The following is an 8,330-nucleotide window of genomic DNA, read 5'->3' on the forward strand; positions in this document are numbered from 1 at the left end:
CTGTTTGCCGCTTGCTTCAATAAACTTTGATTGGATTACCCATGGGCTGGTGTACAATTTTTCGTCGCCGCTTATAACAAATTTGGTGCCGTGACTCAGATAAGGTTAACTTGGTTCAGAATCTAAACTCTGGGGAGGCGCCCCATCCTTGTATGGCCCCGGAGTGGACGATATCCTTTCCAAGACCCTTACCTCCGAACCCTAAATTTGGCAAGCAGGCAAGAGAACACTGCAGTACCCCGTAATTTTCGTGCACGAAGATCCGGACGAAGACTCCAGGTTAAGTGAGTATTGAAAGCGTTCCCGTTCGGTCGGGGTGGGTTTCCCGAAGTGCGCATGAACGAGACGCTCCCGGAAGGAGCGAAGTGAGTGCGGACCCTCTTGTAGTGCAGTTCTCATTGCCCGCAAGGGCGTGAGCCACGAATGAGGGGTGCGTGTGTGTGTGTGTGTGAGAAGGCACTTTGGAAGATGGGGCAGAAGAAAAGCAAGCCTTCTGACTCCATGAGGGGCCCCAAGGTGAGGTTACCCGACATACCGCCAGACAGCCCTCTAGGATTAATGATTGCCCATTGGGATGACTGGCCACCCAGACAAGGCAAAAGCAGAGAAAAAATGATATATTATTGCATGCAGGTGTGGGGTGGTAAACAAATCAGAAGAGATCGGGTATTTTGGCCTGTTTTTGGGACATTTGAGGATTGGATATGTCAGGCCCTAAACATATATGTAAATTCTAAGGAACCCTTTAGTTTAGAAGAGAGTGAATATGCTAGTTTATGGATAAGATTAGATACCCGAATCCATGTGTTCGCTCTAAGTGAAAAGAATCATAGGAAAAAACCTAAAAACCTCGAAGAGCTTCCCACACCTCCTCCCCCTTATGTTCCCCCTGCACTCACGCCTGACCCAACCCCCCCTTCCTCCTCTCCCCCGACAGTCCCAGACCCAGACTTAGGCTCTCCTAGTTCCCCTGAAGAGATTCGGAGAATAACAAGGAGTCAGACTAGGAGGAAAGAGCAGTCAGAGGAAAGACTATACCCCTTAAGAGAAATAGCTATGGGGGGCCCACAACCTGGCATGGGATTTGTGCCGGTACCCTTGAATTCCGGAGATATAAGGGAATTCAAGAAGGAGATGGGGAACCTTTTAGAAGACCCCTTGGGAGTATCCGAAAGGTTAGACCAGGTTTTGGGTCCTAGTGTATATACCTGGGAAGAGTTGCAGGCAGTTTTAGGTATACTATTCACAGTAGAGGAAAGGGAAATGATTCGAAGAGCAGGAATGAGAGTTTGGGATCAGCAACACCAACACGGTCCAGGCGCAGATATTAAATGGCCACTACAGCGGCCAAACTGGGATAACCAGAATGCGGAACATAGAACCCATATGGCAGGTCTGCGTACTATAATTTTTTAAGGGATTTCTTAAGGAATCTGTTCCCCGAGGACAGAATATTAACAAAGCATTTAGTGAACACCAGAAGAGAGATGAGACCCCCACTGAATGGTTAGAGAGATTGAGAAAAAATCTGCAGCTCTATTCCGGGCTGGATCCTGCCACTCCGGTGGGGCAAGCCCTGTTAAAAACTCAGCTTGTGGCGAAATCATGGGTAGACATTAGAAAGAAACTGGAAAAGTTGGAAGATTGGCAGGAGCGAGGATTAGATGAGCTGTTGAGGGAAGCTCAGAAAGTGTATGTGAGAAGGGAGGAAGAGATTCAGAAGAAGCAGGCAAGGATTTTGGTGGCAGCTGTCCGAGAAGGACAGAGAGGAATAGCACCCCGTACAGGGGGATGTAGTGCCCAAGGGCCAAAAGAAAGACCTCAGGGAAGCCAGGGTGACATAAAGGATTTGAGACAGATTGAGTGTTTCTACTGTCAAAGGAAAGGACACATGAGGAGGAATTGCAGAAAGCGTATACAGGATGAACAAATGTTTAAAGAAGATTAGGGGGTCAGGGGCTCTATTTGCTGGGGACCTCTAGGAAAACAGAGCCCTTGATAAAATTAAAATTAGGTCCCCAGCATCAAGAAGTAGAGTTCCTTGTGGACTCTGGGGCAGAAAGATCTACTGTCCAGTTAGTGCCCCGAGGATGCACACTATCCTCGGAGAAATTACAAGTAATAGGAGCAAAAGGGGAACCGTTTCAGGTACCAATAATAAAAGGAGTGGAAATAGAAACTCCATCTCAAATTGGAATAGGATCCCTTTTGTTAGTACCTGAAGCAGAATACAATTTATTAGGAAGAGATCTAATGATTGAGTTAGGAATTAACTTAGAAATAAAGAACAGAGAAATAGCGGTAAAATTGTGTGTTTTGACAACAGAGGATGAAGCTAAAATCAGTCCTGAAGTATGGTATACGCCGGAGTCAGTAGGACGATTAGACATTGCTCCCTTTGAAGTCACCATTAAGAACGCAGAAGTTCCAATTAGAGTCAAACAATATCCCATGTCACAAGAGGGCAGATATGGACTACAACCAGTGATCGAAAGGTTGTTGCAGCAGGGATTATTAAAAACTTGCATGTCACCACACAATACCCCCATTCTGCCCATAAAGGAATCGGACGGGTCCTACCGTTTAGTACAGGATCTAAGAGAAGTGAATAAGAGGACTATTACTAGATTCCCAGTGGTAGCCAATCCATATACTTTACTAAGTCAACTCTCCCCTGAATTAAAATGGTATAGTGTAATAGACTTAAAGGACGCATTTTGGGCCTGCCCTCTAAAGGAGAAGTGTAGGGCTTCTTTTGCCTTTGAGTGGGAAGATCCTGAGACCCATAGGAAACAACAATTAAGATGGACTGTACTCCCACAAGGGTTTACAGAATCACCAAATTTGTTTGGGCAAGCTCTAGAACAAGTATTAGAAACTTTTGAATCAAACCCAGAAGTGACTTCAGTGCAGTATGTAGATGTTCTGTTGTTAGCTGGGGAAGATCAAGAGGCTGTTAGAAATGAGAACATTAGATTATTAAACTTTTTAGGCCTAAAGGGATTAAAGGTTTCAAAGTTTAAATTGCAGTTTACTGAAGAGGAAGTAAAATACTTAGGACACTAGCTAAGTAAGGGAACTAAGAAATTAGATCCTGAGCGAGTGAATGGTATTTTATCCCTCCAGGCACCAACAAGTAAGAGACAGATAAGGCAATTGTTAGGACTTTTAGGGTACTGTAGACAATGGATCGAAAATTATAGCAGCAAAGTGAAGTTTTTGTATCAGAAATTAGTAGGGGTAGGATTAATAAAATGGACTCAGGAGGACGAACAGAGTCTAGAAAGCCTCAGAGCTGACCTTGTAAATGCTCCGGTGTTAAGTTTAGCCGATATTAGACGACCGTTTTATTTGTTTGTGAATTCAGAGGGAGGAACAGCCTTTGGGGTATTAACCCAAGAATGGGCTGGAAGAAAGAAACCCGTGGGCTATTTTTCCAAATTATTAGATCCGGTTAGTAGGGGATGGCCTACTTGCCTACAAGCTGTAGTAGCCACGGCCCTTTTAGTTGAAGAAGCTGGGAAAGTAACTCTAGGAGGAGAATTGAAAGTGTATACGCCTCATAACGTACGGGGGGTATTACAGCAGAAGGCAGACAAATGGATCACTGACGCCAGGCTGTTGAAATACGAGGGTATCCTAATTCATTCCCCCAAGTTGGAGCTTGAAACAACTAGCCTGCAAAACCCAGCTCAGTTCTTATACGGGGAACCAAGCGAGAACTTAATTCATGATTGCATACAATTAATAGAACACCAAACCAAAATTAGAGAAGATTTGGAAGAAGAGGAACTACCGAATGGGTTGAAATTATTTGTAGACGGGTCATCACGAATGGTAAATGGGAAGCGAAGGTCAGGGTATGCGATAATAGATGGGACCACCCTAGAGGTAAAAGAATCTGGCCCCCTCGATGCGACCGTGGTCAGCCCAAGCTTGTGAATTATATGCAGTACTAAGAGCTTTGCAGTTACTGGAAAATAAACAAGGGACAGTATTTACAGATTCCAACTATGCATTCGGGGTAGTTCATACATTTGGCAAAATTTGGGAAGAACGAGGGTTAGTGAACTCTCAAGGGAAAGGCCTAGTACATGAGGCCTTGATAAAACAAACTCTAAAGGCTCTAAGAGGACCTAAACAAATTGCAGTAGTACATGTAAAAGGCTATCAGAGGGGTATCAGTAAACAAATAAGGGGAAATAATTTGGCTGACGAAGAAGCAAAGAAAGCCGCCTTACTAATCGTAAGGGAAGTGGAACAAACACAGACTCAAATAAAAGCCAATGGTATCGTGAGTTTTACCACTCAAGAAAAGGAGAAACTTAAACAAGCAAGAGTTATTGAAAAGGAAGGGAAATGGTTTCTCCCTGATGGAAGAGAAGTAATTCCAAAGCGGGTGGCATGGAAAATAATGAGAGAATTTCACAGGCAAACTCATTGGGGAATACAGGCATTGGTAGACCAATTCGGAACTAAGTATATGTGTATAGGAATATACGATATAGCCAAGAAAATCGTTGGGGAATGCCTAACGTGCCAAAGGGTAAATAAGCATCAGCTCAGGGAAAGAGTTCCAGGAGGGCGTGAACTGGCTAAAAGACCATTTGAAAGAATACAAAGCAATTTCACCGAACTTCCCAAAGTGGGCAGATACAGATATCTCCTAGTACTGGTGGACCATTTGACCCACTTTGTGGAGGCCTTTCCGGTAGCCCGAGCCACTGCAAAAACCGTAGTCAAGGTACTGCTGGAAAACATCGTACCACGGTATGGAAACATAGCAGTAATTGATTCAGATCGGGGACCCCATTTTACCTCCAAGGTTATCAAGGAGGCCTTGGATCCCTTAGGGACTAAATGGGAATATCATACCCCATGGCATCCACAGAGTTCAGGAAAAGTAGAAAGAATGAATGGCGAAATTAAGAAACATTTGACTAAATTAATCATTGAAACTAAAATGAATTGGATAAAATGCTTGCCATTAGCCCTATTAAATGTAAGGACACAACCCAGAGGAGACACTGGGATCTCTCCTTTTGAAATGTTATATGGGATGCCCTATGACCTAGAAATGCCAATCGAACACCCAAAGGTAGAAGAAAAATTCTTACAGGAGTATATCATTGAACTCATGAAGAGACGGCAAGAACTAATAAAGAAGGGACTGATAGTGCAGAGGCCACCCTTAGATATTGCAATACACAAAATTACGCCTGGAGATAAGGTATTGATCAAAACTTGGAAAGAGTCATCTCTAACTCCCTGTTGGGAGGGACCGTTTCTTGTTTTGCTTACTACAGATACTGCAGCCCGGACTGCTGAAAGAGGGTGGACTCATGCAAGCAGAATCAAAGGACCAATTCAGAGTTCTCACTGGGAGGCGACCAGAGACCCTGACAGCTTGAAAATTAAGTTCCGAAGAAAAGCGGATGAGTGAGACTATCTTTTGTAAAGATCCTAACTGTATATGTTATCCCTTTGTATGTTACAGGTGTAAACTCTGTAGAGAAAAGTGGTGGACCCACTGCTCCTATGGGTATTCCCCTAGTGGTATTTGCCACGAATGTTATAATTACGAACGGGAACTAACTGAGCAAGCATTATGTGTGGGAGTAACAACCGGGAGAATTATAAAAGACTCCCAAAAGTGGTGGGATATCTTTGCCAAAGGCATAAACCCCGAGAAGTGTTGTTTCCATACAAATGAGCCCTGTCCAACAAAGGCCGAAATTGTACATGTAACCTGCAGATGGACCGTGGCCAGAGTGAGGTGTGGAGTCTGGGAGGTGAAAGATAAGAGCTGGGAGAGCTATAAGTCAAGGTTGACTAAATATGACAAAGGAGGTTCCCCTGAAAAATATGACTGCTGCCAAGAAGATGGTACACCTCGCTGCTCTAAGCAACAGAGTAGGCAGAGGAGAAGTCAGAGGCGTACTACTGTGGGGATTGAGGTTGATGAACCACCTCCAGAAATGGCACACGAGGCCCCTTGACTCACAACTCCCAAACCCAATAACCTCAGGGCCACCCCGAAGTTTCTCATCTCCCTCGGGGAATAAAACCAAAAACCAAATTAAATGTCAAAAATTTGGAAATGCTTATAGAAAGAGCAAGACCACACCACTTTTCTCAATCTTATATCTAGGTATGTGGATAATAAGTCTGTTACCGATGCTGGCGAAACCTGCCTGTGGGAACGAGAACCCTCATCAACCCTATAAGTGGACGTTTAGTAGATGGGATGATCAGAAAATTCTTAATACTACCGTTGCCGTTGGGGCACCCAAGTTTATTATTACCAATTGTGAATTATTTGAGACCTTAATAGGAGATCATTATGTATGTCGGCAAAAACCGGAAGAAGGAAATGCAAAAGCCACCTATTGGTGCCCCAGTTCTAACCCAGGAAAAAGTTATTGTAACTATCCAGGGGAATATTATTGTGCTTATTGGGGATGTGAAACTATAACAACGGGAGGTTGGAAGGCCCAAACTCCTGACCAATATCTTACAGTTGACAGGGGACCCACGGGCTGTAAGAAGCCTACTTATGGATTTGAGGGAGGTTTAGCTAATCCTGGTAATTGTAAGTACTTAACGATTCAAGTATTGCAGCCCCAACACGATGCATGGAAGATTGGTAAGACCTGGGGAGTAAGGTTTTGGGAACAGGGAAACGACAGGGGAATACTTATTTTTATGAAGAAGGAAAAAATAAAACGTCCGCAGGCTGTAGGTCCTAATTCCATAGTTAAGGAACCCGAAATAGTACCCCCAACACATGATATAACCATAGGAAGAAGTGATATTATTGAAGGAATCCCAAGAGAAAGAAATCGGCCAAATCCTCTACGGGCAATAATACAAGCTACCTACCAAACTTTAAATCATACCAAATCAAACTTAACAGAGAGTTGTTGGCTTTGCTATGATGTCAATCCACCCTTTTATGAGGCAATTAGAATTAATGACACATATAACTTGAGCTCAGAGACTACACCTTCTCAATGCTCTTGAGGAAACAGGAAGGAGGGAATAACCATGCAACATGTTACTGGAATAGGGGCCTGTATAGGTACAGTACCTAAGGCAAAACAAACACTGTGTAGTTCCATTAATACCAACATCAAAAAAACTGTCAAAAAGTGGATTATTGCCCAGGAAGGAGCTCGATGGATATGTTAAAAAATGGGACTTACTCCGTGTGTATCTCTAAGTTTGTTTGATGCCTCTCAAGAATATTGTATACAAGTCACTATTATCCTGAGGATATTGTATCACCAAGAAAGTGTAATTTATGATTATTGGGATATTGAAACACGAAAAAGAGTGAAAAGAGAACCCATAACTGCAATTACAATAGCCACACTGTTAGGTATTGGGACAGTAGGAGCAGGGACGGGAATCACCTCGCTCATCCAACAGAAACAAGGATTTAGTTCTTTAAGGGCTGCTGTAGCTGAAGATTTAGAAAAAATAGAAAAATCAATAACAGCATTAGAAAAATCTTTAACCTCACTGTCAGAAGTAGTGCTACAACACTGAAGAGGGATGGATCTCCTATTCCTACAGCAAGGAGGGCTCTGTGCAGCCCTAGGAGAAGAATGTTGCTTTTATGCTGATTACACAGGAGTAGTTAGAGATACCATGACAAAATTACGAGAGGGGTTAGAAAACCGGAAAAGAGAAAGAGAAGCCCAGCAGAACTGGTATGAATCCTGGTTTACCAAATCCCCTTGGTTAACTACTTTGCTGTCAACCATAATAGGACCAATAGCTGTATTAATGTTGATATTAACTTTTGGACCTTGTATATTGAATAGAATTATTGGATTAGTAAAAAATCGATTAGAAGCTGCACACCTAATGTTATTAAGAAGGCAATGTGAGTACTTAGAGGAAGCCAAGATTGGTGAAAGAGAAACTCCCATTCTTTCTCTAGCTCGAGAAACCGTAATCCAGTTTGACCAACAAAATGATGAAAACAAAAAGGGGGGATTGTGATAAATTTACGTGTTTGTTGATCAAACCGGTTCTGTAAGCCTTGCACAATGTGTTCGTTTTTGCAAGGCCAGTGTTAGCCTTTGCAAGCAGGTGTGGTTGGAAACTTTGTAACTGCAATGTCTTGCTAAGTGAACAAGCTGTATTAGCTTTCAATGCCTCATAAGGAGGTATTTTACAGTACGCATGCTCCAGATGACAAGAAACACAGAAGAAGACTACAGCCTTCATCCCAGGACTCCCCCAGCAACAAAGCCTGCAATCGCAGAAGATACTAAACAAGCCCACGTGGGCCCAGACTCTGGACTCTAACCTGGCAACAA

The sequence above is a fragment of the Haliaeetus leucocephalus genome, unplaced genomic scaffold (assembly GCF_000737465.1).
Source record: "Haliaeetus leucocephalus isolate CR32 unplaced genomic scaffold, Haliaeetus_leucocephalus-4.0 Scaffold273, whole genome shotgun sequence".
Lineage (NCBI taxonomy): Eukaryota > Metazoa > Chordata > Aves > Accipitriformes > Accipitridae > Haliaeetus > Haliaeetus leucocephalus.